This window comes from Nomia melanderi, chromosome 13 (assembly GCF_051020985.1).
Source record: "Nomia melanderi isolate GNS246 chromosome 13, iyNomMela1, whole genome shotgun sequence".
NCBI classification, from domain to species: domain Eukaryota; kingdom Metazoa; phylum Arthropoda; class Insecta; order Hymenoptera; family Halictidae; genus Nomia; species Nomia melanderi.
The window spans coordinates 7,634,438-7,648,030 of NC_135011.1; the positions used below are offsets into that span (position 1 = coordinate 7,634,438).

Here is a 13,593-nt window from a genome sequence, read left to right on the forward strand (position 1 = left end):
CCAGGGACGACTTCAACGGAGTATGGTTTCCGTTCGCTGTTAACAATCTGCATTAACGGTAACATTAAACAAAACTGCGTTAAACCACAAATACGTTTAACATCTTGTAACCGGTCTGGTTCAAAAGAACCTCGCGTTCTCCCGAGGTGAACAAAAATACACCCCGCTTCGAAACTTTATCCCTCGACAAACTTTAGCCAGTACCCCGCCTAAACTAGGGACTGTTCCTAATAATTTAATTACACTACGAAAGGGTTGAGGGCGTGTATAGGGTGCACAAGGTACCATTAACAACGAGCCAGACATTCGAGCCTTGTCACATTCAGCCGAAAATTCAGGCAAACCGTAGACGCAGTTCCGAAATCGCCTAATGAATAAGCCAGCCGAGTTTGCGATACAAAAGAAGGCGATACTCGCGTGAGAGGCCAGCAGTCGGCCAAGTCAGCGCGCGGTAGGGTTAAGCAGGAAATTGCTAACCGCAACGCGGTCGCGCTGTTAAATTCAAAGTGGCACGGTGAAACGAGAAAGGAGGTGGTCGCTGGTTGGTCGGACCCGTTCTGTCTGAAGTTCAACAAAAATTGCCCGCCAAATCGAGACCGCTAGGCAGCCAGGCAGCCAGCGAGCCAGTCAGCACAGCCAGCCAGCCAGCCTCGCGCCGCCACACCCCGCTATTGTTAACGAGGACACAATGTCGCGTATAATGCACAATGAGCTGTTCCGAGCCGACGCATTAATGCAACGCACAATGATGCGTGCGCGAGCCCGGAACATCAACAAAGAGAGAGAAGGAGAGGGAGTGAGCCGGCGAAAGAGGGAGCGAGACGCGCGGAGGGTCCGAGTGGGTGGTGCAGCGCCGTGATGAAAAGCACCAACACCAGCAGTAGTCCAGCAACCTTGCCTCGGTTTTTCTCCTCTATTTTCCCCGGCTGTCGTTCACAATCGCCATTCGCCAGGATCGTCGGCGTACCCCTAGTACACACCGTGAATCGAAGGAACGAGGGCCGCGCGCCGTCGGTGCCAGAAAGAACCGAGGTTTAATGAATTAAAACGCAAATTGGACCGGTTCCAGGGAACGAGGAGCGATAGCCACCGCGTTTCGATCGAGGAAAAGGGGAAGAGTCAGGGGATCGAAGATTGACGGATGCGTTTATCTGTCCCGACGTTGACAGCCGGCCGACGACAACGACGTCCCGTTACATTTTTATCGAAACAAAGCCATCAACGGAACGATATTCAATTTCCTGGCGACGCGGATACGGCTTGAATCGAAACGGGGACCGACGACGACGACACCGCTGGCGCCGGTCGCTACCGCGGCCCTGTCTGAACGTGACGGTATCTCCGGACGCCGACGCCGGTCGGCAGACCCTACTACCACGTCGCAGACCAACCTGCGTATTTCTGACGCCGACGGACGGTATCAACGTCTCGCGGAACTTTCTTCCGACGCGTCCGGCGATAACGAGCCGCAGACGGAGTCAACGTTCAACGATACTGTTTCCTGCCGACAACTTCGGTGAATGCGAGTTCTGCGGTTGATATCATTGGGATCGTACTTGATGTACGGTGTAAGCGAGATTTTATTATGGAAGATAGTTATTATTAGGTGGTCTGACGAAGTCGCAGTTGAATTAGGTTTCGGATGCTCCGAGGAAAATTTGTATCGAAAGGAAACAATCGTTGCTTGTACTTTATTATAATATTATCAAATGTATATATTATGCAGTGATAAGATGTAAGCTGAATGATTGTATAATAATCTGTGGAATAGTTCGAATACATGGAGTTTTACTAAATCGTTTATCCTCGAATTTATTTATAACAATAACGACTCGCAAAAATGCATATGCTTCGGTAATTGGTTACTGAAACACGTACCCACCGCATAAACAATAGCCGTTGAGTCACTAATTCGATAACGTTATCTGGAACCGCACAGTATTGCAAATTGCAGTCAAAGGAGAAAGAGATCCTTGTGGCCAGACAAGAAAAAATTCCTAAACGCGAAGCACGGTACAGAAGGAAAACCACAAACACCCCGTTACATCATTTCATTAATATAAAAATATTCGGTAACACATTAAATATCTGCAAACCTCCTTCAAAAACCGAGAATCAGAACGATTTCATCGAACATCACCATGCACCAAACTCTTCCAGTACTCTACCGATATAAACTTCTCTTCCCTTGCTCAGGGAATCTTCCCCAAAAAATGTAGAAACGAGTCCATTAGCGAAAAGACGTCGTAAGCAGGATCGGAGGGGAGTGAACGCACTCGGAAGCGGAAAAACGCGACCGGACGTGTGTTTCCTGTCGACGTTACGACGAAATCTTCGCGGGACCACAACACAGGCACTCGTCCGCGCGTTACGGGCGTTCCGCGCGGCGGAACGGTGCGGTTTCGGGCGTAGACACCGTGACGCCGAAAAAATCACGTCGCGTTTCGTGGGTCCCCCACCTCCCACGCGTCGGCCCTGTTTTACGACGAGGGCCCAGGGGTTCGGACGTTTCCTGCGGACCCTTCAGGAAGCTCCGCGGACAAAAGCGGGCTCGACTTAATAGCGAAGACGCTCGCCGCAGCAGATATTTATTCCCAGCTGTCGTTCCGCGTTTCTTTTGTACCTTTTGTTTCGACAAGAGGATATTTTCTGACTCCCGGAAGAGCCACTCGGGACGCCCAATCGCCCCCACGCATTTTTCCTGTCCCCGAATCGCTCGAAGAGACCCATAAATCGGCTGATAATAATACGGAGGAGGGATTCAATTGGGTCACGATGATTCACGTGGAAACCATTCCTCCTGTATTTTCGGAGGAGATGAATTCGATATTTCGTGCCCTGAGAGGACCGATTCACTGATCTCTCCTTCCTGGTCAAAGGGGAATTGTTTCATGAAATTTTTCGAATTCGCTGGGGAAAGCCTCCACTTTGCCTGCGCGCGAGGACAAAAGAAACGTGGGGGGAAATTCGTGGAGATCAAAGCGGAGGGATCCTCCTCGAGGACAGAAAATAACCATAATCGTATTTAGAAGGTATGGCTGTGTCTGCCCTTATGTCGGTGTACGCCAGTTCTCAACCAGCGTCAAAGGGACACGGGACTTCGAAAGCCCGTTCGTTAAATTAGTAACGATACACGGCCAGGTGCTCTTGTCAGGGGAAACAAAGGGAGAAAAAGGAAAAACGTACGGAGAGTGTTCTTAAACGACGGCCCGCTGCTCCCGAAAAGCATTCGGGTGTCTTAATTAAAGCGGTTTTTCGAGCGGGCGCGCCACTCATGTCGAGGATCGCCGCTTTGAAGTTCAATCGTTTTAACGAGGTCCACTTCGGGCATTAAAATAAACGCGGCCGAAATTGGAACGCGGCTACGTACGAGGCAACGCCGGAAAGTCTGCTGGAAAATTTTGTCGATGGGATAGACGCTGGATATTCCTTTGTCGTAAATTTAGATTCTTACGGTCTCCCAGAATTGAACAGGATTTAATTCAATTTACAAAGGTCTGTGTCAGGTTCAAAGTAAGATGAAAATGTCATACAGTTACTTAACATGTTGACTGCTACAAGAATTTTGAGCGTTTGTTGCCGCAGTATTCATTGCTTCATAATGAAGGCAAATGGTATTAGGAATCACTATTACTGATTTGGTGTCACAGTAAACATATTACACTATTATATAGCTGCTTATGTAACTATTTCCATTCGATATCGATTTTCTTACTCGCGTTATTGGCAATTTGGAATCTCCAGTCACTGATTTGAACAAATAAACCTAGTAGCAAAAAGTAAAACACTCACAATTAATAACGAAAGCGTGGATCAAGACAGACCCAGCCATAGCCGAACGCCGATTAACGACTTATTCTTCGGAACCCGAAGAGACAGATTTCGAGGGCCCTGTCCTTAAAAGCTTGTTCCCATGGGAGGCAGCAGGGTTAAACGTGAAAAATGTCTGCAGCGGCGAGTTGCGCGTAAGATGAAAAACGTCCGGCATGTTGAAGCGTTGCTTTATCGCTCCGATAAAATCCGTCCTCCTCGCGGAGGACACACACCGGCGACGGTATACGAAGTACCGAGGGAGGATGAAACAAAAAAAAAAGAAAAAAAAAGGAGAAGCGACGATGAAGAAGAGGCCGCGGTCCGCACGAGAGGCGAGCGTGCGAGCGCGAGACCGCCGAAACCGAGGGACGAAAGAGGATCCCAGACGCGTAAAAAATGGCGATTGTTAATTAAATCCGGTAAGCCGGCGGGGAACGGCTCGGAGAACCACTCGCCGTCATCCGCCATTCTATTCTCGTATTTGTCTTGCGGCTCTTTCTCGCGAAATATTTATACTCCGCTCGCGCGCAAGAGGGCTTTCTCTCCTTCTCGGCCGCGGGATATGGACGCGCCGGTTTTTTTCCCCCTTTCGCCGTGAGTGATTAATCTTCCGCTCGCGCCGCGAGCATATTCAATTTCCATCGGATACCCCGACGCTCGTATTAATTTTCCATTTTCCTGATTATGCCGATCGCATACGGAATATTCGAGGCGGTTTAGAGATACAAGAGACGAGTGTGGAATAGGAGGAACGCTGGGCGTGGATTCCTATATTGCAAAGTCTTTGGTTTTTCCGAGTAATCCAGCCGAATTGCTCATTTATAATGTTCCTCGTTGAATTGTCAATGAAGGTTTATGGAACTCAAGGTTTTGTTATTGTTCAATCTATGGTTTCTTGAGAGAGTGACGTTGCATTCATTTAGATCTTGGGAATTGGAAGTTTGAAAATAGACGATAGGAATACATATTAAAATAATGTTATAACAATGTTTATACGAGTCAATATGCGTCAAATCGAGGCGTTCCGCAAACCTAGAGACTATTAAAAGACGATTCTCAGAAACACAGTTACTATGATTTCATTTATGTATTCTACAGGTCGTAACTCGATTAATCGAATGTCCTCTATCGCGAGGTCGAGGAAAGCTATAGAAAAGCTCGCAGAGGAAGCCAAGAATTAAGTCCTCGTCACTTCGGATTATCTTTACGTATTCCTGGCAGGTCGGAGCGAGTCGAGACCCACAGCGATGCGTTAGCGGTCCTAGGCTAGCGTTAATTGGACGGATGATGCCGCTAAATCCCGGGAACATTGAAAGCCGGCGACGTCGAGGCGGGAAGAGGACACATCCGCGCCGCTTTGTCAGAAATTAGAGCGGAAACGGACGAGACGCGGCCGAGAAAACCGAGGAAAACGAAGAAGGAACCGGTCGCGTCGAGGGAAGACACACGTAGACCGAGGAAATAAAGGTCGTGGATCGAAGGGGTCGGGGAAGAAACGAATCGCGCGTTGATGGTCGTTAATCCTGGGCGTGGTTCTGGCTGAAAGAAATTTCCTTGTAGGAAAAGGGAAAAAATTGAAGAGAATCCGATGGGGGGCCCACGTTTCTCCCTGTTCCTGATGGCGAGGGTGCGAAACCTCGGCGGGATAACAACGATGAGAGTTCACTCCTTTTTTTTTTATTTTTTATTTAGAGAGCAGAGAAGAGGACCCTATCGCGAACCGCTTCGACACTCGCGGCGATAACCCTGCGACGCTTGCGAAACGGTCGAACAATAAACATTTTGTCGTCACGTCAATCGGACGATAAGGGGGCAATAAAGCTCCCCGGAGTGACGCGCTCGTAAAACTAACGGCAATGACCTGGACGCGTTCGGCGCGAGGGAGGCCCTATCGTCTTCGCTGCTGCGTCCTCGATCTTCCTCTAGCTGATACCTCGGGCTGCAACGAAAAAACGCACGATCGCTGGAGAAGCGTGGTGGTTCCAGCCGCTCAGCAATAAAAAATGTTGCCTTGGAATTTTATGACTATTATTTATACAGCCTGCTAAATAGGTTCAGCGAACAATAGAACTTAGTTTTAAAGAATTCTTATCAATAAAGACACCGTGGACCGAAACCGGCATCGATTATTTGTATCCAACTTCACGAAGATACGCGTTTTTTCCCGCTCCAAGATAGTTCCCTCAACAATTCCTCTCGATGACTCACTTCGAGGATAACGGACCACACACGTGGAACATCGAAATACGTCTAAAGCGTCCGTTTCCCGCGGAATTCGCGCGTTTCCTCGCCGCCTAGGCGTCCAGAGAGACCAGTGAACGGGGGGAGCGGGAGAAAGGTCGGCGAAGGGACGAGGGGCAGAGCGGATCTGACTAAGTGCCAAGCGGGCAAAAATAGCCAGCGGTACCAAGGCACGACGCTAAATTCACTAGGCAATAACGGGCAACAAGCAGAATCCCCTTCGTTGCCGGTCTGTGTTCGGCTTTAGACCGCGACAACGTGGGACGAGGATGTCTCTGCCTCTCCCTCGCGCCGCGATCGCCGCCCTCTTCGTCCCTCCTTCGCTGAATGGCCGTAATCACCGGCACGAGGAGAGTCCGCGCGAATTTCGGACAGGAGCCCGGTCCGGAGTATGCGAAATGGAATTAGCTGCGGATCGCGCGAGATTAACTGTTCCTCCGGCTTCGCCGTGGACGGGAGGGCCCCGCGATAATGCCTCGTAAGCGGCAGAAATTGGATTTCGCAATTAAATGGGACCCCTCCAGAGCCGCCCGCCGGCGCGGCGCGGTTCGTTCGTTCTTCGGTTCGATTGGTCCGCGGTCGACGGCGTTACGTGTCCTCCTAGCGGGTTAACGGACGTCGACGGAGCAGCGCGGTTGTCGGGCAAGCTCTCTCACGCCGAGATTTCCTCGTTTATTTCATTATTCCAAGCATCCCGGGGCCCCGGGAATTTTAATTGCCTGGAATTGCAGGTTGCAACGCGTCAAATTCCACGCTCCGCCAGACGGAAGGCTCTCGCACGAAGACTCTCTTCCTAGTCGGCAGGAGTTTCGAATATCGGCGACGGAAGGCGTCCTCGGTTTCTACTCCCGTTCCTTCGTTACGTAATTACGGTGTCGTTAACAATTGTGGGGGAAGCGGTGGATGCTTCGACGCGGTAACAGCGAATCCGACAGTTCTTCCTGTTATCTAAGCGCCTCAATTTTTTTGGAAAGGATAAGCGTTCTGAGAATCCTCTATTACGCGTTTGTGGTAGACGTTACCGAACAAGTATGCGAAGAATACGAACACCGAGCAAGTCGTTACCGAACAAGTATGCGAAGAATACAAACACCGAGCAAGTAGAATTTCGTATTTCTCTTTTGCACTCGGTAGAAACGAGATTCGACGCAGAGATCTCGAGTACTGTGATAAAATAATCTCTCCCGGATCAAAACATAACGACTCACGGATAACCGCGAGAAAAAACCTAATTCATTGATTTAAATTCATTCCGAACGATTAACCCGCGGGACGGGATGTTTCATTTTCACGTTATTAAACATAATTACCGGGTAACGAGTATCTCATCACCGTTCCAGACGAGCGATAACGATCTCCCGGCGGACCGTTCGGAAGAAAGAAAAGTTCGAACACGGTCGCCGTGGAAAAAGCGAGAAGGCCTCGCGATCGCTCGCTCGCTCCCTCGCTCGCTGGCAAACCGAGAGAGCTCGTTCCCGCTCCGGCCCCCGAGACCAGACGAAACGAAGAGGAGCAATAAATCTTGCAATAATCGCGGCCGTTCCGTTCCGTTCGTCCGTCTCCCGCCCGCCGCAGCCGCCGCCGCGACCTCGCCAGTCCTCCTCCGCCCGGCCGCCAACTAGGCTGACTCTCTCGTTGCGGCAATGAACCGAGTCAACTGCTCGAAACACCCCCGCAATTGCTCGCGACGTGCGCGTTAATTCGCCGCTGCGACCTTTCGTGCGGAGAAAAAATATCGGATGCTCCGGAGAGAAACGACCCGCTCGCCGCTCGCTCGCTCTCCTCTCTTCTCCTAGCTGCGGAGCGGCGCCAGTGTTCCGAGCCGATCCGGCAAGCTACGGAATTTTAATGAACAATTAAGTGACCGAACGACCGCCGCGGTATCGTCATTCGCAGTAACAGTTGAATATTCTATTGTCCGGTTAGATGAATGATTATTCACACCTTCGGGCGTGGATGCCTCTACGATGACGCAGTTTCGACGAAAGCTTGACCTGTTGTCGGATTCCCCGCTGGACTATACGAATGTCGGACCGTTCGCTGTGCAGAAGTGATTTTCAGTCATCACTTGATTCAACTAAACTATAAAGACTCGTATACAATATTAAGTTTGAAAGAATAAAAATGATTTCTCTTTAAGCGTGTTTATAAAATATCATTGAACCCATTCGAGATCGATTGCACACCGTGTGTGCAATTGATTTCCGAGGCTATAATACCGGTTGCACGCCGTGTGTGCAATAATAATAATAATGTCCTTATGTCCTTCGCTCCTGGGGACCGTGTACGAAAAAAATTGCCGTCGTGAATGGGTTAAATGTCATGTTGAATAATTCTATTGAAAAACTGTCGAGTGCAAAGGGTTAAGTAAAAAAAAAAGCTTCAGGTAACTTTAAACAAAGCTAAGTACAATTGTTTATACCTAAAATTCGCACGAAACTCTTCTTGGCAAAAACAATTCCCGCGCGTCTGACTGACCGTCCCACACCCCTTATTTACCGCGGACACTTAGAGAAGTGGGCGGATTCCGAGTGCACAGGATAGTCACGCGCAACTATCTAGACACCCAGTGCACAGTTACTCGAGCGAGGAAACTCGATACAGCGAAATATTCTCGAGCCCGCGAGGACTGTCCACTTGGTGTCAGAATATGAACACGAAGTCCGACAATGGTCGTTGATCGGCGGCAAGGGAGAGAGGACCAGGAGGAGCAGGGGGCGGGTGTGTTGGAAACGGTTGCGTAGGGAATTGAATGCACAACAGGTTTTAATTTATGCCTCGGAGCTGCCATTCATCCGGCGTAAAATCGCCAGTCCCGAGCGATAGGCCGGTCGATCGACGGGCATTTGCTCGCTCGGGCTTCGTGTTTGCACAGCTAGGCCAACATGTAGCCTTTGCTACGACTGACAGAAGGGAACTCGAACTGAGAGGCAAGCGGGGTGATGGCGAGGTGAGGAGAGGAGAGGCAGAAGTGTACTCCACGCGATGCGTGAAGTGCATATTCCGTCGTCCGGCTGTCCTCCTCCAGACCCGAAGCACGTCGATCGTTAAATCTTCTTCTCTCACCTGGCGGCTGGCTTTTCTTCGAGAATCGAGCGAGCGAGCGCCCGCGCGCGCAGGGTCACGGCGCCATAAAGAGAACGCGCGATGCGCGCACGCACGGTAATTGATGGCATTTTAACGATCCGCGACAATGGTACGGAGCCTATTTGCAGAAATAAAACGCGACACGCGTTGGAAATACTTGCGACGATCTAGCCGGAGGTGAAAGAACTTTGAGCTAGATAGGACAGATAACCGCGTTCTGGGCTGCGTTCGTTGGACGCGGTCTGAAACGATCTTAAGAAGCGGTACAAATGCGGCTGGGAGGAGAACGAGCGTCGCGCGTCGCGTCGGAACGATCGATTCCCGCGCGATCGCGATCGAAAGACCGGCTCTGTCCGTCTCCAATCAATAATTCATCGGTCTTTCTCCGGAAGAGAGAGTTATTTTCGATGTCGCGAAAAGAAAGCTGTTGGGCGAAGAACTCGTGATCGGGACGAATTAATGTATGAGTTGTTTGAATGATCATGTGAGAAATCTGCACGACGTATCAAAAGCAAGAAATGTTTAAGAAAGAATCAAGTTCCTGAGTGGAGTGGAAGTATTTAAGACGCGGTTCGCATTTATCCGGCGATCATTGTTTTTAAGAATATACCATTTATCAATCAACACCAACGCAAACACGAAGCTCATCCAGTACCGATCCAAGAAAAGGCCGCGTCATTTCGTGGTGGTTGCATAAGCAGCTGTCGCCGTCGACAACAGAAATAGCGCGAACAAAAAGGTCCAACATAAATCGCTCGAGACAAAAATGAAAACTTTGCTTCTCTGCTTCATTGCGATTCATCGATTCCTCGGTGAGGTACGCAAACAGCGATTTCCAGGGAATGAAGACAGGTCCGTCGACAAAGAGGCGGGTTAGGTCTCGTAGCCGCTGGCAGGCTGTCGTTCGCCGGTAGCGTGGCTCGGATGACGCGGGCGCGCGCCGCGCCTTCGCGGCCGTCGCACAAGGCTGTCTTGTCTCGTCCCCGCGGCACAATGGAACCCATTGTGCGACCTGGGCTTCGAGAAGAAGAACAGAGCGGGTTGCTAGCGACGAGTTCCGTCGTTGTCGAGGACTTGCTCCACCGTGTATATCCGTTTAGGGGACTATGTCACGATAGGCTCGCTATTGAATTTATTTGAATAGTTAAATGATTCACTGATCTTTATCACAATTATTTAAAACATCGTAATTATATCACATTTAAAGTACAATTTTGGTGCTTTCCAAATATCTCCAAATAAATTATTGAAACACCACAGTACTTGATATTCGAATGCACAAGCGTTGATGTAACTTCCAAAATGTGACTTATCTGTTTTTGCTATAATCGTTCGTAATATCATAATTGCATCGAACAGAAGTATAATCGCAGTGTTGAAATATCTTGAAATACGTGATGAGAGAGCTAGGGTTTAACCAACTATACTAGCATCAGAAAATAAAAACAACTTCGAAACAAATTCCAGAATGAAAAACCAACAACTCCTCTGCTCGGAAAGGGCTGCACGACACGGCGCCCTCGTTTTTTGGTCGCATTAGGGATCACGGGCATCGTCGGCTCGTCCCATCGACGGTCTTCGTGGAAATCATTTATCTTCGGGAAATTGTTCGATCGTGCACGAACGACTCGCGCGAGCGCGATGGAGGCTGTCAGGGAACAAGGAGGAGCCGTGGCGAAGGGAATGATAATGTTTTTACGGCGCGGAGAATGGCAAGAAACGGCGAATGCTGGGGTGGCGTTTTATGGATTTTGATTAGGAACTCGTGTCGGCCGAACTGTGAGCGAAATGTGAAAACTTTCGTGATATATATGTTTCGGATACTAGGTTTCAACCTATTGAAAGTTTGAATATTTAAAAGGAAGGAGCTCGGAACTGCTGTTGAGTGGTACCCGGAGCGAAACGCGCTCCGCCGAGCACGAAAAATCGTCGTCGGAACGGGAATTACGGGGGACGGATACGTTCGCGTTCAATTGTGACCCGATAAATCGTCCCGGGAATCGAGGATCAGGACCAGGGACGAATGGAGTTTTCGTGGGCCCTGGGAACTCTTCTGTGCCAACTGTGCACCCTTTTCTTGACGTATCGTTATGAACAAAAAACTTTGCTAAACATTCGTTCTAATGTAACGTATCTGTAGAAATTTCTTTCAAACTTCCCCAAACTTCAGACACTGTATTTGATACTTATTTCGTTTCAAGATTAGTGGTCTATAATTGTTTTCATTTACATTTGAGTTTACTTGCTAGAAGTGTATATTCAGGATAAGAATTGACTTACTATCCAAACCACTAGTTTAATACACAAGATGCTATCCAATGCGACCAGCATCACCGTAACGTGTCTCCTGACTATGCTAAGTCAATTTACAGAATCCTCTACTGGACAAATTTTGAAGATTTTTGGAAAAGAAAAAAAAACGATTGAAAGTATTCAATATTAAACTTTATATACTACATCAATACACGAAATATTAAAATCAATCAGATTTGTTCCTTAATTTACTTAAGATCTCTTCAAATTAGTTTAAAGAAAAACTACTGAAAAACTTCGAGTGCAAAGGATCAAGAGGCATCGCTGGAGTTCATTTTTCGTTTCACACTGTATTCAATTATAAAAGGATAAAGCTGTCAATGGTAGCACTACACGTGACATTTAATTCCTACACCGGTAAGTAATGGTATCCACAAACGAGGCCGTTCGCAAAAGGAAATCCACACCCCCGTGTTCACGAACCAACAATCGCGATCGCCACGCATCGCGTAGCCGAGCCGAACGGCGATTCAACGCGTGCACGGGCATGAGAGAGAGAGAAAGAGAGAGAGAGAGGGAGAGAGAGGGAGAGAGAGAGAGAGGCTGGGCGCAGCGTGGCGATACAGTAATGACCCAGACGAGCCGCATCCTTGTGCCACATAGGGAGCCACAGCGTGTGCGTGTGCCTCCTGGCCACGGACAGCGTGTGTCTCACGCACATATGACTATACGTGTCCGCGAAACGCGGGAGAGATCACCGATCGGCCTCGTCGCGGGCTCCGCTTATCTCCTCTCCCTCTCCGACGCTGATTTCTTGCGAGCAAATGTATCGAGAACGATTTATGCGAGCGTGTTTTTGCGCTCGCGCGAGAGACCGGGGGATGTTTTCAACTCGACCTTCGCCTCGCGTGACTCACAGGCATGGGATAAAAAGAATAAGGAGCTAATGGAGTCGAAATTTCGACCCTTGAAACATTTTTAGCGACGCGTCACTTCGTCTCCGAGAATTCTCTAACGCTCCATGGGAAACGGCGTGGGATAGGGTAGAGTAAATCGAATCAAGTTCTCAGTGGCAGCGAAGAAATAGCAATACATAACATTAATACTATTACCGTGAATAAGAAATGGAAGAAAAGTGTCATTTGCAATATGGCAAATGCGTATTGGACTACCTTATCCTACGTTGTAACAATGGATATCTCTGACTATTGCAAGCACACCAAGCTACGCCCCGAAGTTTTTAACTACAAGAAGCGAAGAACGAAGAAGACTGGCATAGCGATTATTCGAGGAAGTTTCTTAATTCGCACAGGGTCGAAAGGAAAATCGCAGCCGTCGACTGCCTCGTGTTTGCAGTTCCCCATGCGTTGCGGCAGCTCGCGTGTTTACGTGTCAACACCGAGCTGTAGGGAATATATCCCGAGGTCCCCTGCTTCTTCAGAGCTGCGCCACGCGAAGATGGGCGGAATAATGAAACCTTAGCCCCAGTTCCCGAGCGACGAAACGGAATTCCTTGGAGGATCTCTCTCCCGCGAACTCGAGAATATATTCCGGAGGGTGTTCCTTCGCAACTTTTTATCCTGTGTTTCCGCGGGTTCGCATGGGGGAGAGAGGGACACGCAGCATCCATGGCTCCGTGAGTCCCGAAGGAAACCAGCCGAGTGAAAAGAGTAGTCGCCGATTAGACGTCGCCCGGCGAGATGCGCAGCTCTCCCCCGCCGCGAGGATGCGAATCCGTCGAAAGGGCGGCGGAGGATGGCAGAAGCCGGAGGTCGGAGGGTGTGCGGGCTGGCAGCTAGTCTTCCTCCATATCCATAAAGGCGGAAGGGCATAAATAACGCGTTCTTGCGTTTCTTTCGACGGAGGACTGCTCGACGTTAGGATCATTCTAAGGGGCGCTCGGGAATCATGCGAGTCTTAACTAAGGAGAGGAACTGCTTGGGGATGAAACGATGGTGGGAAGTACTCGAGATTAAGGTTAGTTCTCTATAGAAAGTTCGTGTGTAGAAATTTCATTTAGAAGCAACGAATTTCGTTATTGTTCTGATGGATTTTAAATAGCGTTACTTGAGAATATATATCAACACACCGTTTTAGATATACACAGACTCGGAGGATTCTCACATCTATAGCAATCACAAGTACTTGCCAAACGATCGAAACTCGACCGTTTATTGTCTAGAACGCTAATGCAAGCAT

At 49.0% G+C, this 13,593-nt stretch overlaps 1 protein-coding gene and 1 long non-coding RNA gene across 3 annotated transcripts in view; both read right to left on the minus strand.

Moving 5' to 3' along the window:
• LOC116432319 (headcase) overlaps positions 1–13,593 on the minus strand; it is a 204,951-nt gene that overhangs the window by 77,110 nt on the left and 114,248 nt on the right. The window lies entirely within an intron of this gene.
• LOC143175222 (uncharacterized) overlaps positions 7,615–13,593 on the minus strand; it is a 32,295-nt gene continuing 26,316 nt past the window's right edge. The window contains exons 3-4 of the long non-coding RNA XR_012999977.1: positions 7,999–8,094; positions 7,615–7,889 (exon numbers count right to left, since the gene is read on the minus strand). This is a non-coding gene — a long non-coding RNA (uncharacterized LOC143175222). The remainder of the gene's footprint in view (positions 7,890–7,998; positions 8,095–13,593) is intronic.